We start from the raw sequence: 16,989 nt of genomic DNA, 5'->3' as shown, positions 1-16,989 counted from the left end.
ATCTCCATTTTACACTAGAAGCAATTGAGGCAGACAGACATTTAAATGACTTTCTCCGAGTCACACTAGTAAATGTCTGTGACTAGATTTGAACTCAGGTCCTCCTGACTCTGGGGCATCTAAGTGGCACAGTGGATAGAACACAGGGCTTCGAATCAGGAAAAAAACTTCCTGAGTTCAAATCTAGCTTCTGGGCAAGTCACTTATCCCTATTTACCTCTGTTTCCTCATCTTTAAAATGAGCTGGAGATGGAAGTGGCAAACCATGCCAGTATCTTTGCCAAGAAAACCCCAAATGGATTCACAAAGAGTCAGACATGGCTGAAACAACTGAACGACACTGTACTGACTCGACTCAGCACCTTATCCAATGGGCTGCCCAGCTGCCTTGGGATAAGGGACTTTAGAAATCATCTTATGAAAGTCCCTCATTTTGTACAAAATGAATCTGAGACCCAAAGAGGATGCGATGACTTTCCCAAAGTCACACAAGTAGCAAATGGCAGAACCAAAATTTGTACTTATATCCTCTAACTCCAAATCCTACAAATCCAATGGGAGTTTGGGATTTTTGTTGTTGTTTGTTTTTTTTTCCCTAATCAACTGGACCTAAGGTCAAGTAGTAGAACTGGAATTTGAACCTCTGACTCCCAGCCCAGCACTCTCTTTTCACTATTCTGCCCTGTTCCATTTCCTCCCTCTTCACACAGGGCTCTTCACATGACAGATAGCACCTCCTCTGTCCCTTCTTGCCACACACTATACCAATGTCTTAGAGCACTGAATATGGCTTATATTTAAACATTTGTTTGAATGAATAAAGGTTGTTACTCTAAAACTCTGTTAAGTAAACTAAGATTCAGACATACATACACACACACGGAGCAGAAACACTATGCAATATTAGGGAGAGATCCAGACACCCAATTTTAGTGGGGTTTGTTTTCCTTGCCTAATATTTGTTGAGGTTACACAGAAACTACAGTTAACATTCTTTTCCGTGTTTTTATTTCTTCACCTGGGGAGCTGTTATTTGGCCTATTTATATGTTAGTCTCTTATAAAAAATAATTATCCAGTACACAGCTTAACAATGATTGGCACGAAGGATCCAAGATAATTCCAAAAGACTCCTGGTGGAAAATGCTATCCACATCCAGACAAAGAACTGTAAGAGTCAGAATGCAGAGTGAAGCAGACTATCTGGTCTCCTTTTGTTGTTGTTTTTTTTTGTTTTTTTCTTTCTCATGGTTCCTCCCATTCATTCTAATTCTTCTTTACAACATGATTAATGTGAAAACATGTTTAACAAGAATGTACACACAGAGTCTTTGTCAGATTGCAGGCTGTCTTGGGGAGAAGAGAGGGAAGGGCAGGGGAGAAAATTTGAAGCTCAAAAGCTTATGGAAGTCAATGTTGAAAACTAAAGTTAAATAATACAAAAATTTAAATAAGAATAAAAAACCCTCAACAATTGGCATGCTTCTCTGTTGTCTCATAGTGGTTTCCTGCTAATACCAAGGCAAAGGTAGGGACTGTCCCTTCTCCCTGTCCCTCTGAGTACACATCCTACCTGTTTCACTTCTGTGTCTTCTTCCTGTCTTCATCTGCCCCTGAGTCTGTGCAGTTTTTTATTATATACTGCATACAAGGATTATTTGATGTTCCATTGATAAATATACCAAGAACTGTCAGACATCCCATCTTTGCCAGGGAGTTCAGATTTTGCTTCTGGAGTTCTCCTTCTCTGAATGTACTCACAAATCCTCTGGGTTATATAAACTTATAGAATGCAAGAGTTAAATCTTAGAGATTGTCTTATACCACTGCTTTTTTCTGCAAATGAGGGAATTGAAGGCAGTCAGAGAGCAAAGAAAATTGTTGATGATCAAACGGTTTGATAGTGGTAAAGCCTGGATTGGGAACTAGACCTACTAACTAGCAGTCTTTTTGTTACATTAGAGCTCTGTCTTGCTTTGGGCCCTGACTCTTATCAGAAGGAACACAATCTGGTACAGGAACTCCTTTTCCCTCCCACAAACAGAAGAATATATATGTCAGAGAAATAGAGCAAGCCAGTCATCAAACTATGTAAAATAAGCATATTAATTCTTTATAAAATAATCTTCCCTCAAACTACGTCAATCTTATTCCCCAGTATTATTAATAGAGTACTCATCTTCACTAACAAAAATGATTCTGGGATCAAAAAGAAAGCCTGTCTCCCTTGGGTAGAGTATTAAAACATGGCAGAATGGATACTCTTCCTTTTACATAAAACAATTTTGTATCCATGTTTGAAATACTGGGTATATTTTTGGCTTCTATACTTCAAGAAACATAACAGAGATGGAGAAAGTTCAGAGAAAACCTACTGAAATGTTGACGGGAACAGCGGAGAAAACTGATTTTTACAGGATAGAATGTTGGACTCAATCCAATGAAACTTAATGAATACAAATGTAATTCCTTTTATTTAGGACCAAAAAATCAACTTCATAAGTGTAAGATGAGAGAGGCATGACTAGATAACTTTTTGTCTGGAAAAGATTTAGGGGTTTCAGTGGACTATAAGCTTAGTATGAGTAAACAATATGATATAGTACCAAGACAGCTTATGGAATCTTATCCTGCATTAAGAGATATATAGTAAGTACTTAGGACAAGGGAGCTGATAGTCTAGAAGACAATATCTGATTTATTGCAGTAGGCTATGGCTGTATGTTTTAGGAAGAAGGGGGATAAACTGTTAATTTGATCAAGAAGGATGGTGAAGGACCTTAAGATCATGGCATATGGGAATTGGCTGAAAGAACTGGGCATGTTACCTTAGAGAAGAATGACTTTGGGGGAAAATAGGACAGTTGTCTTCAAATATCTGAAGGGCTATTAAGAGGAACAGACTAATTCAGATGGTGGTTTCCTGAAAAAGATATTTGGGCCCTACAGGAGAAAAGCTAGGAGCAATTAAAGTTGCAGAGGCCAATTTAGGCATAAGGGCAGAAACAACTTCCTAACAATTAGAACAAATCAAAGATGAAGTGAACTGTCTAAAAAGACAGGGGGCAGGTTCTCCATCATGGAAGGTCTTCAAACAAAGACTGGATAATCATTTGTCAGGTGGATTCTCATTCAGACATGGGTTGGATTAAGCGACCTCCAAGTTCCCTTCCAGTCCTTGGATTCTGTGATTCAGAAACAGTTGGATTAGTGGAAGGGAATGAAGGTGAAGGGTTGGGGGAGTGATGACAGGGGAGATACTGCCACAGGAGGAATGTTTTTAAATTAGGACTCTTCACATGCAGTAAGTCAAAGGCTGACTTCAGTCTGTCTGAAGGGAGCTGTGCTTCAAGTCTATAAAATCATGAAAAGCTGTTCTACAGAACAGATCCTAGGATAGGCCTAAGGGACTAGACTTGAAATTTAAAAAAGATAAGTTTACGAAATATAAGAGTCCTGTTTTACACAAACTCAAGATCAAAAGAGATGAATGTTTAGATGAATTTATAAATCACATCCCATTTTATATTAATGAACCATTAAGGGAAGGTAGGATGTCTGGAGACATATCTTCTCTTTGAGATTAACACGAAGGAAAATAATAGCAATGTTCTCCTACAACACATACCTTGGTGGCCCCTTTAGAGACAAAAATTCATTTTTAAACGTTTGTGAGTAGGACAGAAAATAGTTCTGTGCCTCTACTCACTCTGGAAAATATTTGACTTTCTTTCCAATCAAAAGACAATTCATGGCAGCTCAATCACTTACTACCTGTATTACTACATAAGTCAGTCTCTCTGGGGCCTTGTTTACCAATGTGTAAAACAGAGACATTGGTCTGGATGACAACTAAAGCCTTTTCCAGATCTAAGTCAATGATTAAGTATTCATAAGGCCTAGCAGTTTTAATAAGCTAGCCGAATTGTGAATCAAACTTATATGGAGGTAAAGAGGCTTATTCAATCTTTGTTGTTCAGATGGGTCTGACTCTTCTTGACCCCATTTTGGGGTTCTTTTGGGCAAAGATACTGGGTTAGTTTGCCTTTTCCTTCTCCAGATTGTTTTACATATGAGGAACCAAGGCAAATGGCTTAAGCAACTTGCCCAAGGTCACACAGCCAGGAAGTGTCTGGGGTTAGATTTGAACTCAGGTCTTCCTGACTCCAGGAAACAATCTCTCAGATTTAGAGCTCTCAGGAAACTCAGAGGTTATTCTATCATTTTACAGATGAGAAAACTAAGGCCCACTCAGGTTAAGTAACTTGTCACAGGTCACACAATAACTCAGGCCCAGTCCAGTGCTCTTTCCACTGAAATACACTGTCTTCTATTAAATGGATACAACATGCACACATTTAAATATATGCAAGGTAATTTTAAGACTGAGAGTGCATGAACAACCAGGGGAGGATTAGGGAAAGATTCGTGGGGGATGGCAATAGGGAATCAACATGAGTACTTGAGAAAGAGAGTGATATGATGAAAGTAGCATTTTAGGAACACTCCTATGAGCAGAGAAAGCAGAGAGAGGAAGAACATCTAAAGGATGACACAGAAATTCAGGCATTTAGGTTAGAGATCACAGTGTTGGGAGTTGAGAAGAAAGGGAATATCTTTGGTATCATCAGACAAAGTAGAATAGTGTTGCTTAGTCGTGTCCAACTCTCCATGGCCCCATTTGGGGTTTTCATGGCAAAGATACTGGAGTGGTTTGCCATTTCTTTCTCCAACTCATTTTGCAGGTGAGGAAACTAAAGCAAACAGGGTTAAGTGACTTATCCAGGGTCACACAACTAATAAGTGTCTGAGGTCAGATTTAAACTCAGGAAGATAAGTTTCACTGACTCTAAGGTGTGTGTTCTTTCCTCTACACCACCTAGCTGCCCAATATTGTTGAATTGTTCAGTTATTTTCATTTGTATCTGAGAATTCATGACCCCATTTGGAGTTTTCTTGGCAAAGGCACTAGAGTGTTTTGCCATTTCCCTCTCCAGCTCATTTCTTACAGATGAAGGAACTAAGGCAAACTGGGTTAAGTGATTTGCCCTAAGTCACACAGCTAGTAAATATTTGAGGTTGTACTTGAACTCAGGTCTTTCTGACTCCAGGTCCGGTGCGCTATCCACTGACCCACCTACCTGCCTTTGGGTGAGTCTGAAAGAATAAAAGTGAGTCCTGTGTTTTGACATGATGGGTTTAAGACCTGTAGGGGATTTCCAAGTAGAGACATCAAGCAGGAAGTTGGTGATATATGGGACTAGGCCTCAGGAGAGAGAAGAAGATCAGATGTGTAGATCGAAGGGTCATCTGCAGAGAGAGGATATCCACAGCAGCCAGTGAGGCCATGCACCATGTTGAGGCTTTGGAGTTTTTAGACTTTCATATCATGTCCTTGTATCTCGGAGACCAGATCAGAAAAGCAATTCTAGGTACATGCTTCCCCTGAACCTATAAGTGAATATTTCAATAAATTCATCTTTAGTGTAAAAATGAAAATACTTTTCAAAAATTCCAACAAAGGGCTCTGAAACACTGGGGTGTAGTAGAAAGGTTTTTGAATTAGAAGTCAAAAGAGCTAGGTTCTAATCCTGGCTCCAACATTTATTTACCAGCTGTGTGACCTTAGGCCACACTCTTAACCTCTAAGTGTCAATTTCTTCCTTTGAAAAACAATGTGAATAATAGCTACCTAGTCTATCAGTGTATCTATCAGTGTATTATGGACCTCCAGTAAAAAAAAAATTTTTAATGGGGGTGGGGAGTGGGTGGGAGGGGTTGTCTTATTTGTATGAGGAACTTCTAGTGTGAAAACTCCCTCCAGTGCTGAAGATCAGTGTCTCATCTGTTTCCCATTTGGGGTTTTTGTGGCAAATATACTTTAATGGTTTACCATTTTCTTCTCCAAGTCATCTTGCAGATAAGGCACTGAGTCAAACAGGGTTAAGTCACTTGCCCAGGGTCACATAGCTAGTAAATGTCTAAGGCCACATGATTTGAACTCAGGAAGATGAATCTTTCTGATTCCAAGCACAGTGCTCTATCCACTAGCTGTCCAATATCATCTGTAGCATAATCTTACATAGATGCTGAAGGCACTGAATTATTAAATAGCTTGTCCATGGTTACACAACCAGAATGTATGAAAAACATGACTTTAACCCAGGTCTTCTCTATTCTTTTTGTCTCTCTCTGTGCCTGACCCCCCCCCCTCTCTCCCTTTCTCTCCCCTCTCTTTTCTTTTCTCTCTTTCTTTTTCTCTTTCTCCCCTCTGTCTCTCTTTCTGTCTCTCTCCTCTGCCTCTCTCTCTCTGTTTCTGCTCTCTCCTGTCTCTCTCTCTGTCTGTCTCCGTCCCTGTATCTCCTCTCTCTCTGTCTCTCTTTCCCTCTCTCTCTCTCTCTGTGTCTCTGTCTCTCTGTCTCTTCAACTCTATGCCAAGTACTCTTACATCCATATATCTAGCCCTAGTCTCTCCCCCTCTTCCAACTTGTGTCACCAATTTTCTTACTAAGCATTTCAAATTGGATGTCCTAAAGACATTTCCACATTAACATGTCCAAAATAGAACTATTATCCTTCCCCAAAAACCTCATCCCTCTTCCAAGTTTCTCAATTTCTGTTGAAGATACCACCATTTTCCCTTTCTCCTAGCTTTATAACCTTGATGTTATACTTGACTCCTCACTCTTCCTGACCCCACATATGACCAATTGTCAAATCTTGCATTTTCTACCTAAACAACATTTCTTACATTTGTACCCTTCTCTCTATTTACAGTTATCATTTTAATTTAGTCCTTCATTACTTTTCACCTAGATGATTACAACCTTTTCATTGATCTCCCTGACTTAAGAGCATGCAAGATCATGTCTCTTACTTAATAAATTCTAACGGCTTCCTATTTCCTCTAGAACAAAATAGAAATTCCTTTGTTTAGCTTTTAAAGCCTTTCATACCCTTGCCTCAACCCCATTGTATTCCCCCTCTCACAGTCTTCAAACCTTTTCTCTCTGCCCTTCACATATAATGCTCCATGTCTCACCTTCATGCCTTCATGCCCATGAGGCTTCTACCCCATGCCCAGAATGTCCTCTCTCCTCACCTCTGCATCATACAATCTTTATCTTCCACCAGGACTCAAGTCATGGATCATATTCTATGAACAACTGCTGGTGCCTTTCCCTCTTCAGCTACTTTATATTTGGACTACTTTGTATTTTTTCTCCCTATATTTATTCTATGTATACATAGATATCCCTATGCTTCCCCTGGCTCCCATTAGCATGTTCACAAATTATATCTGTATCCCCAACACTTAGGCATTTATTAAATGCCTACTATGTATGGTGCAGCTAGGTGGTGCAGTGGATAGTGCTAGATTTGGAGTCAGAAAGACATCTTCCTGAGTTCAAATTTGGCATCAGACGCTAGCTGGGTAACCCTGGGCAAAGCTGTTTGCCTCATTTTCCTCATCTGTAAAATGAGCCAGAGAAGGAAATAACAAATAATTCCAGCATCATTGCCAAGAATCTTAAGATCTTGCCATAAAAGGGTAGATTAAATGAATTAGGGATATTTCGCCTGGAGGAAAAAATGCAGGTGAGCTGGGTATGATTATGGTGTTTGATGTTATTCCTTTTCAACATTACATTTTATTTTCTTTAATGCATTTAGCACAGTGCCTGGCATATATAGGAAGCACAATATAAATATTAGTTATTACTTTTATTCTTGTTGTTATTTCTTGAAATTGTCACTAGAGGGAGCCAGCGTCTTTTTAAAACGGCCAAGTTAATATTTAGTCATTTCTCTTGTCCCTTTTCATCCTACTCTCCACTTTAAGAATCTAGTTGGCTACTTCAACTTCAGCCCCAGATTCCAAGTCAGGGTCCCCTGGAAAATAGAGAAGCTATAACAAATGTAAGTGATTAGTATAGTCATAACACATATCATCCCGATTTGATATAGATATTATAGATTGCACTTTCACATTCACACTAGAAACATAGTGCCTGGTACATAGTAAGTGTTCAATAAATACTTGTTGATTAGTTGATTAATTGATTGATGATCCTATGACTACTAAAAATGGACCACCTTATTTTCTTTTTTTAAGCTTTAGTGTTTTATTTTTCCCTTTATATGTAAAAACAATTTTTAACATTCAGTTTTAAAACTTTGATTTCCAAATTCTCACCCTTCTTTCCTTCCCCCCTCCTCCCCATTGAGAAGGCAAGTAATTCCATACAGGTTATACATGTGTAGTCATGAAAAACATATTTATAATAGTCATGTTGTGAAAGAAAACATAGACAAGGAAAAAATTCAAGAAAAATAAAGTTTAAGAAAAAGTATGCTTCAATCTCTATTCAGACATGATGAGTTCTTTCTCAGGGGATGGATAGCATATTTCATCATAAGTCCTTCAGAGTTGTCTTGGATCATTGTACTGTTAAGAACAGCTAGGTCATTCACAGATGATCATCTTACAATATTGCTGTTACTTTGTACACAGTGCATTTCACTTTGCATCAGCTCATGCAAGTCTTTCCAGGTTTTTCTGAAAGCATCCTGCTCATCATTTCTTATAGTACAATAGTATTCCATCATAATCGCATACCACAACTTGTTCAATCATTCTCCCATTGATGGGCGTCCCCTCAACTTCTAATTCTTTGCCCCCCAGAAAAGATCTGCTATAAATATTTCTGTGCATATAGGTCCTTTATCTTTTGGGTTTTTATCTCTTTGGGGATACAGACCTAGTAGTGATATTGCATTATAGTCTTGTTATTCCCAAGTCCCCTCCAACATTTGTCATTTTTCTTTTCCATCCTATTAGCCAATCTAATAGATATGAAGCAGTACTCCAGAATTATTTTAATTAACATTTTTCTAATCAATAGTGAGTTATAGAATCTTTTCATATGGCTGCAGATAGCCTTGATTACTTCATCTGAAAACTGATCACATCTTTTGATCATTTGTCAATTGGGGAATGGCTGTTCTTTTTATAAATTTGATTCAGTTCTCTATATGTTTGAGAAATGAGGTCTTTCATCTGAGAAACTTACTTTAAAAATGTTTTCACAATTACTATTGCTAACTATATTTCCCTCCATCCTATCCCCATTTCTATTTATTCTATTCTCCCTCTCCTTTCACCCTGTCCCTCATCAAAAGTATTTTGCTTCTACCTCTTCCCCTAATCTGCCCTCCCTTCTATCACCTCCCCCCACCTGACCCCACCCTTCTCTTATTCCCTTCCTGTACTTATCCTACTTTCCTGTAGTGTAAGTAAGATGGATTTCTATATACAATTGCAGGTATATGTTATTCCTTCTTTAAACCAATTTTGATTAGAGTAAGGTTCACTCACTCCCTCTCACCTCCCCCCTTCTTCTCCTTCACTGTAAAAGCTTTTTCTTGCCTCTTTTATTTGAGATAATTTATCCCATTCTACCTCTGCCTTTCTCTTTCTCCTAGTACATTCCCTCTCACCCCTTAGTTTTATTTTTAGATGTCATCCCTTCATATTCAACTCATACCTATGCCCCCTATCTATCAGTATCCTTGAACTACCCTAATAATGAGAAAGGCCTTATGAGTTACAAATATTATCTTCCCATGTAGGAATGTAAACACTCTAAACTTATTAAGTCCCTTATGATTTCCCTTTCCTATTCAGCTTTTTAAGCTTCTCTTGAGACTTATATTTGAAAATCAAATTTTTCTATTCAGCTCTGGTACTTTCATCAAGAATGCTTGAAAGTCCTCTATCTCATTTAATATCTATTTTTCTCCCCTGAAGGATTATACTCAGTTTTGCTGTATAGGTGATTCTTGGTTATAGTTCTGGCTCCTTTGTCCTCTGGAATGTCATATTCTAAGCCCTCTGATCCTTTAAGGTAGAAGCTGCAAAATCTTGTATTATCCTGACTATGGCTCCATAATACTTAAATTGTTTATGTCTGCTTGCAATATTTTCTCCTTGACCCAGAAGCTCTAGAATTTGGCAATAATATTCCTGGAAGTTTTTATTTTGGGATCTCTTTAAAGAGGTGATCAGTGGATTTTTTTCAATTTCCATTTTACTCTCTGGTTCTATAATATCAGGGCAGTTTTCCTTGATAGTTTCTTGAAAGATGATGTCTAGGCTCTTTTTATGATAATGGCCTTCAGGTAGTCCAATAATTTTTATTTTTATTATTTATTTTTATTTTTTGCTTTTTGGAGCGCAAATGGGGTTAAGTGACTTGCCCAAGGTCACATGATTAGTTTTTGTGTTAAGTGTCTGAGGCCAGATTTGAACACAGGTCCTCCTGATTCCAGGACCGGTACTCTATTTACTATGCCACCTAGCCACCCCAATCCAATAATTTTTAAATCATCTCTCCTGAATCTCTTTTCCAAGTCAGTTTTTTTTTCCAGTGAGATATTTCACATTGTTTTCTATTTTTTCTTTTTTTTTTTGCTTTTGTTTTATTGTTCCTTGATTAGCTTCCATTTGCTCCATTCTAGTTCTTAAGGAATTATTTTCTTCAGTGAACTTTTGGACTCCCATTTCCATTTGTCCAGTTCTGCTTTTTAAGGCATTCTTTTCCTCATTGGCTTTTTGGACCTCTTTTGCCATTTGGCCTAGTCTGGCTTTTTTGTTTTTGTTTTGTTTCGCTTTTTGGATGGCAATTGGGGTTAAGTAACTTGCCCAAGGTTACACGGCTAGTTTTGTATGTGTATAGTTTAGTACTTCCTCTATACCTCTTGGTCTTAGAGTAGGAGTTCTTAATATGGGAACTTAATAATTCCCATATTTAGGGATCTGTGAACTAAGATGGGAAAATAATCATCTTTATTTTCACTAACTTCTCATCAAAATTTAACATTTCCTTCTATTATTTTAAAAATATTATTCTGAAAAATTGTTCATAGACTTAACCAGACTACCACAGGGCATTACCTATACAAAAAAAGGTTCAAAACTGATTTTATAGAGCCATCCAGAATCCTTAGGGTTAAATTGCTTTCCCTGGATCACGTAGCCAGTCTGTGTCAGAGTTGGGATCTGACTCCAGGTCTTCCTGCCTCCAAGACTGGTTCTCTGTCCACTATACTGTGGTGCTTCTTGTTTATTTTTTTTTTAATTTATATTTTATTCCCCCCCCAATTACATATTAAAATATTTTTTGACATTTGCTTTTTCTAAGTTTTGTGTTCCAAATTTTATCCCTCTCTTCCCCATCCCCATTTCCCAAGATAGTAAGCAATGAGGTATAGGTTGTACATGTGCAATCATGTAAAACATTTCCATATTAGTCATTTTATACAAGACTTGAACAGAAGAAAAAAGAATGAAAGAAAGTGAAAAATAGCATGCTTCTTGTATTCAAACTATATCAGTTCTTTCTTTGGAGATGGATAGTATACTTCATCATTAGTCCTTTGAGGTTGTTTTTGATCATTGTATTACTGAAAATAGCTAAGTTATTCAAATTCTTCATCAAACAATATTACTGTTACAGTGTACAATGTTCTCCTGGTTCTGCACACTTAACTCAGCACCAGTTCATGTAAATCTTTCAAGGATTTTCTGAAATCTCCCTGTCATTTCTTATAACATAATAATATTCCATTACAACCATACTCCACAGCTTGTTCAGCCATTCCCCAATTGATGAGCATCCTTTTGATTTCCAATTCTTAGCTACGATAAAAAGAACTACTTTAAATATTTTTATACAAATAGGTCCTTTGCAGTGAGACATTTTTTCTTTTTTTAATGCTTTATTAACTTTTGATTTACATCATTCGTTTCTGCCAGATTTTGAGTTACAAATTTTCTCCCCGTTTTCCCCCTACCCACTGCCCCAAAATAGCAGTCCCACAGAATATCCCCTCCTTCAATCTGCTCTCTCCCATATTTTCTCCCATACCCCTTTCTACTTTTCCAGTGGATCTCTATGCCTCAGTGCCTGTATATCTTATTTCCCAGTTACATGTAAGATGGTATTAATAATAGTATATAATATATATACATATATATTTGAATATTTGATTTTAAAACTTTCAATTCCAGATTCATTCCCTTCCTTCCTTGTCACCCACCCTTACTGGGAAGATACGCAGTTCAGTATAGGTTGTACATGTGTGGCTAATGCAAAACAATAACATAGTAGATATATTGTAAAAGACTGACTATATTACCCTCCCTCCTATCCCACCTCCCACTTGTTCTATTCTCTACTTTGATCCCGTCTATTTTCAAAAGTGAGTGCTTCCAACTTCCCTCCCCCCCAGCCTACCCTCCCTTCTATCATCCTCCCTCTCGTCCCCTTCCCCCCCTATTCTCCTGGAGGGTGAGATACCCTATTTAGTGTGTATTTCACTCCCTCCTCAAGCCAAATTCAATGGGAATAAGGTTGACCCATTCCCTTTTGCCTTCCTATTCTTCCCCTCCATTGTAACCATTTTCCCTTGCCTCTTCTGTATGAGATAGTTTACCACAATCTGTCTCTCCCCATCTCCTCTCATTATATTCCTCTCACCTCTTAATTTCACCTTTTAAGTATCATTCCTCCCTGTTAAATTGGTCCTGTGCCCTCTATCTATGTATATCTGTAAACATATATACACACATTCACATATGTATTCATATGCCCATATACCCTCACATATAGACAAATATACATATTTCTAATCCCTTGAACTACTGAGAAAAGTTTCATAAGTTACAATTATTGTTTTTCCATGTAGGAAGGTTAATAGTTCAACTTTGATAAGTTCCTTATGATTCCTTTTCCCTGTTTACCTTCTCATGCTTCTCTTGCTTCTTGTATCTGAATGTCAATTTTCTATTCAACTCTGGTTTTTTTCAGCAAGAATGCTTGAAAGTCCTCTATTCCACTGAATGACCATATTTTCCCCTGAAACAGGATACTCAGTTTTGCTGGGTAGGTGACTCTTGGTTTTAATCCCAGCTCCTTTGCCCTCTGGAATATCATATTCCAAGCCCTTCGATCCCTCAGTGTAGAAGCTGCCAGATTCTGGATTATCCTGATTGTGTTTCCACAATATTGAAATTGTTTCTTCCTGGCTGCTTGTAATATTCTCTCTCAGAAGATAACTTGGGAATTCTGGAACCTGGCTATAATATTCCTAGGAGTTTTCTTTTTGGGATCTTTTTCAGGAGGTGATCGGTGGATTCTTTCAACCTCTATTTTGCCCTCTCGTTCTAAAACATCAGGGCAGTTTTCTTTGAGAACTTCCTGGAGGATGATTTCTAGGTTCTTACTTTGGTCATAGCTTTCAGGCAGTCCAATAATTTTTAAATTATCTCTCCTGGATCTATTTTCCAGGTCACTGGTTTTTCCCATGAAATATTTCACATTGCCTTCTATTCTTTCACTTGTTTGGATCTGTTTAATCTTGATTTCTCATAAAGTCATTAGCTTCCATTTGCTCCAATCTAATTCTGAAGCAATTATTCTCCTCATTGAGTTTTTGAGATTCTTTTTCCATCTGGCAAATTCGGCTTTTTAAGGCATTCTTCTCCTCATTGCCTTTTTGGGCCTCCTTTGCCATTTAAGTCAGTCTGTTTTTTAAGGTATTATTTTCCTCAGTCAGGCTGTTTACTCTCATTTCATAATTTTCTTGCATTGTTCTCATTTCTCTTCCCAATTTTTCCTCCACTTCTCTTATTTGGTTTTCAAAATCTTTCTTATGGTCCTCTATGGCCTGTAACCAGCTTGTATTTTACTTTGAAGCTTTTGGTGCAGGAGTTCTGACTTCACTGTCTTCCTTCTGTTCCATGCTTTGCTCCTTTTTGTCCCCAAAATAGGAGTGTATTGTTGGAATATTCTGTCTGCTTTGTTTCTTTTGCCTGCTCATTTTGCCACTCAATTACTTGACTTTTGGGCTTTTTGCCACAGTAGGACTCTGACACCAGATGTAATAGTAATAGCATTTAAAGATTCCCCTGTATTGGCTTGGTTTTTGGTTTGATTGTGTTAAAACCCAGAGTTTGTTAATCCCACTTGTGGGATGGACTTGTTGAAGTGAAAAGAGAGTGCTGAACTGGGAGGAGCTGGTGATGTAGATTTGGAGAGACACAAGAGAGAGGCAGAAGAACTTTTTGGAAGCAGCACCCTTTTGGAGGCAGAGAGAAACTGAGAGGATTGCTGAGGGCCACTTTGAATTGCCCTGGACTTTTGAGACCTGCCCCCAGAGCTGCCAAGGACTGAGGAGACATGGCTGTTTTGCTGGTATTTTATCTGTCTGTTTTGATGTTGTTTTGCCAGATTTGTCCACTGGTGAAAGAAAGTCCTGTTGTTGCAGAAGTTCTGGAACCTGGCTGTTGGTTAAGAGCTCCTGAGACTGTTCTGCAGACAGAGAGTGAATACTGTCCACTGGTGAAGGACAGTGCTGTTGTTGCAGGGGTCTGGGAACCTTTCTGTTGGTTCAGAGCTACTGAGACTGTTCTGCAGACAGAGAGTGAATACTGTCCACTGGTGAAGGACAGTGCTGTTGTTGCAGAATTCTTGGAACCTTGCTGTTGGTTCCAAAGCCCTGAAGAAGGATTTTCTTGTTGTATGTTTACAGAAATCCTGGGAGAGGGTTTTGCTAATGTTTTCAGGGGTCCTAGGACTGTTCTGCAGACAGAGGATGAATTAATGAAGAGACTGGCAATGTATCTTGTGGCCTTGCTAAGCTTTGTCTCCCCAGGAACAAAGATTGCTGAGAACTTGCCTCTTGTCAAGATGAAGAAAAGACCTCCATTTGGGTATTAAGTGCTGTGCTTAAACTTGTTTTAACTCTGGGGTATATTCAATTGGGATCCAGGGGTGGGGAACTTTTGACCTTTTTGTGTCCTATGGTTGAACAAACTGAATGTACTTTACTTATGACTGGAAACTAATCTCCATTTGAGAAGAAGGGCTTTGTGATGGACTAAATGAAGGTACAGCCTAGGGGTGGAGTAGTATTTAGAACAGGGACTTTGTAATTGATTGAATGAAAGTAAGGTCCTGGGGTAGGGTAGTACTTGGAGATTATTTAATCACACTTAGTAAATGCTGTATTTTGAATGATGTCATATTTTGATTCCCTCTGTTCTTAATTTGTCACTGAATAAAATGGAGAGCACCTATGCTGGTATTTTGAAACTTGGTAAGTTGCCTTTGCTTGGCATTACATTACACCAGACAGGGGAGCTTTCGTCCCAAACGCTGGGGTTTTCTCAGCTGCCGGAGGTATTAGATGGGTGGCTTCTCTGAGGTCTCCACATGCTCTGGCAAGCTGGACACACGCCCCAGAACTTCCACCCTAGACTGCAATCCAGATCCAAGCAAGAGCAATTACCCCTCAGACTGGTGCTTGGTCCCCCTACGCTCTGCAGGCCAAGAGCTGAAGCCGCCATGTAGCCCTGGCTGGCTGTGCGGAGTCTCAGCGGCTTTTCACCCTGGGGGTAAAAGCCACACACTCCCACTTTCTGGTCCCAAAATCCAGACTTTACTGACCTCTCACTTTGTCCTTCATGTCTATGTGTTGATAAATCTGGAAATGGCTACAGCTGCTGCTCATCTGGAGTCCCTCTGGCAGGGGGCTGGTCAGGACCACCCTGGGGCTAAAGCCTCCAGCATGGGGCTGGGCTGGGCTCCCAGAGCACTGTGCTGGATTCCTGCCAGCCTGCCAGGCTGTCCTCAGCGGGAGGTTAGCTTCTCTGTGTCATTTTGTGGGTTCTGCAGCTCCAAAGTTTTATTTAGAGTCCCCTTTTTACATGGATTGGGGAGGGTGGAAGCTGGAGCAGCAGGAAGGTCGTGCTTCTGATGGGGTACCTGGGGTCTAGATCAATTTGTGAAACCAACTTCTAAAACCAGTCTGTTCAATTGTAACTGCAATTTGTCCTTTCCCACCCTTGAGATCTGCCCCTTCTCCCTATCCCACACTCCACCTAGGCAACACCCTGTGACCCCTTTGTTCTTACTTAATCTCTTTGTTTCTTCTGGGCCTGGCCCACACCCTCCTTTATCCTTGCCTTTTGTCTCCTTCAACCTGGCCCAAATCTTATCTAAACTATCTATTCACATGCTCCTCTTGGTCAGCTCTGACCTTTGTCTATGCACTGAGGCCCCTCCTATCTGATCAGCCCTGACAATGGCAGCCCTACCCTTTAAAGGTAAAAGCATGTACCCCTCTCACTTGCAGGTCCCCTAAAGGACTCTTGAACGCTTCTTATAGAAGCATAACAATAAACTTCTACAACTCTCACTCCAATTAAGCCTGAGACCTTGAATTCTTTCCAGAAGATATTGCAGGTTTTCTGGTCTTAGATAAGATCATAATTCCTGCTGAACCTATTGGGATCCCGTCCCCCATCACTTCTACTCCACCATCTTGGCTCCGACCCTGTGCTCATCCCCAATCATTCTTCGGTGCTTCTTGTTTAAATCAAAATATATTTATTCAAATAGTATAGCAAAAAAAAAATATTACAAAAGATTTCCACATGCACAAATAGGGTACATTTTTCTATGGATCACCATATGACTAGTAGGGAAAGACATAGAACACACATGACGAGGGAAGAAACATGGAGGATAAGGGGCAGCTAGGTGGCGCAGTGAATAGAGCACCGGCCCTGGAGTCAGGGGGACCTGAGTTCAAATCCAGCCTCAGACACTTAACACAAAAACTAGCCGTGTGACCTTGGGCAAGTCACAACCCCAATTGCCCTCCAAAAAGCAAAAAGAAAAAAAGAAAACAAGAGACATGGAGGATAAACAGATAGTGAATACATGGTAAAGGAACATTTGTGAAGGGGGATGTAACAAGAACCCAACTTGCACATATAATGCTGGGGTATACTCTTATTATCTTCTGAACTTCAGTTTGGGGGGGTTATCTGCTGCTCTCTGCTCTCATCTACTGAGATGTGGGAACAAGACAGTGTCTTTGTGTGTAGTTGTGGCTCTGAGTTACCCATACCAAGAACCAA

This window comes from Petaurus breviceps, unplaced genomic scaffold (assembly GCF_028583685.1).
Source record: "Petaurus breviceps papuanus isolate PSGF00001 unplaced genomic scaffold, PetGlider_PUasm1.0 151, whole genome shotgun sequence".
NCBI classification, from domain to species: domain Eukaryota; kingdom Metazoa; phylum Chordata; class Mammalia; order Diprotodontia; family Petauridae; genus Petaurus; species Petaurus breviceps.
The sequence above is the reverse complement of the archived record's forward strand: the minus strand, read 5'-3'. Positions refer to the sequence as shown.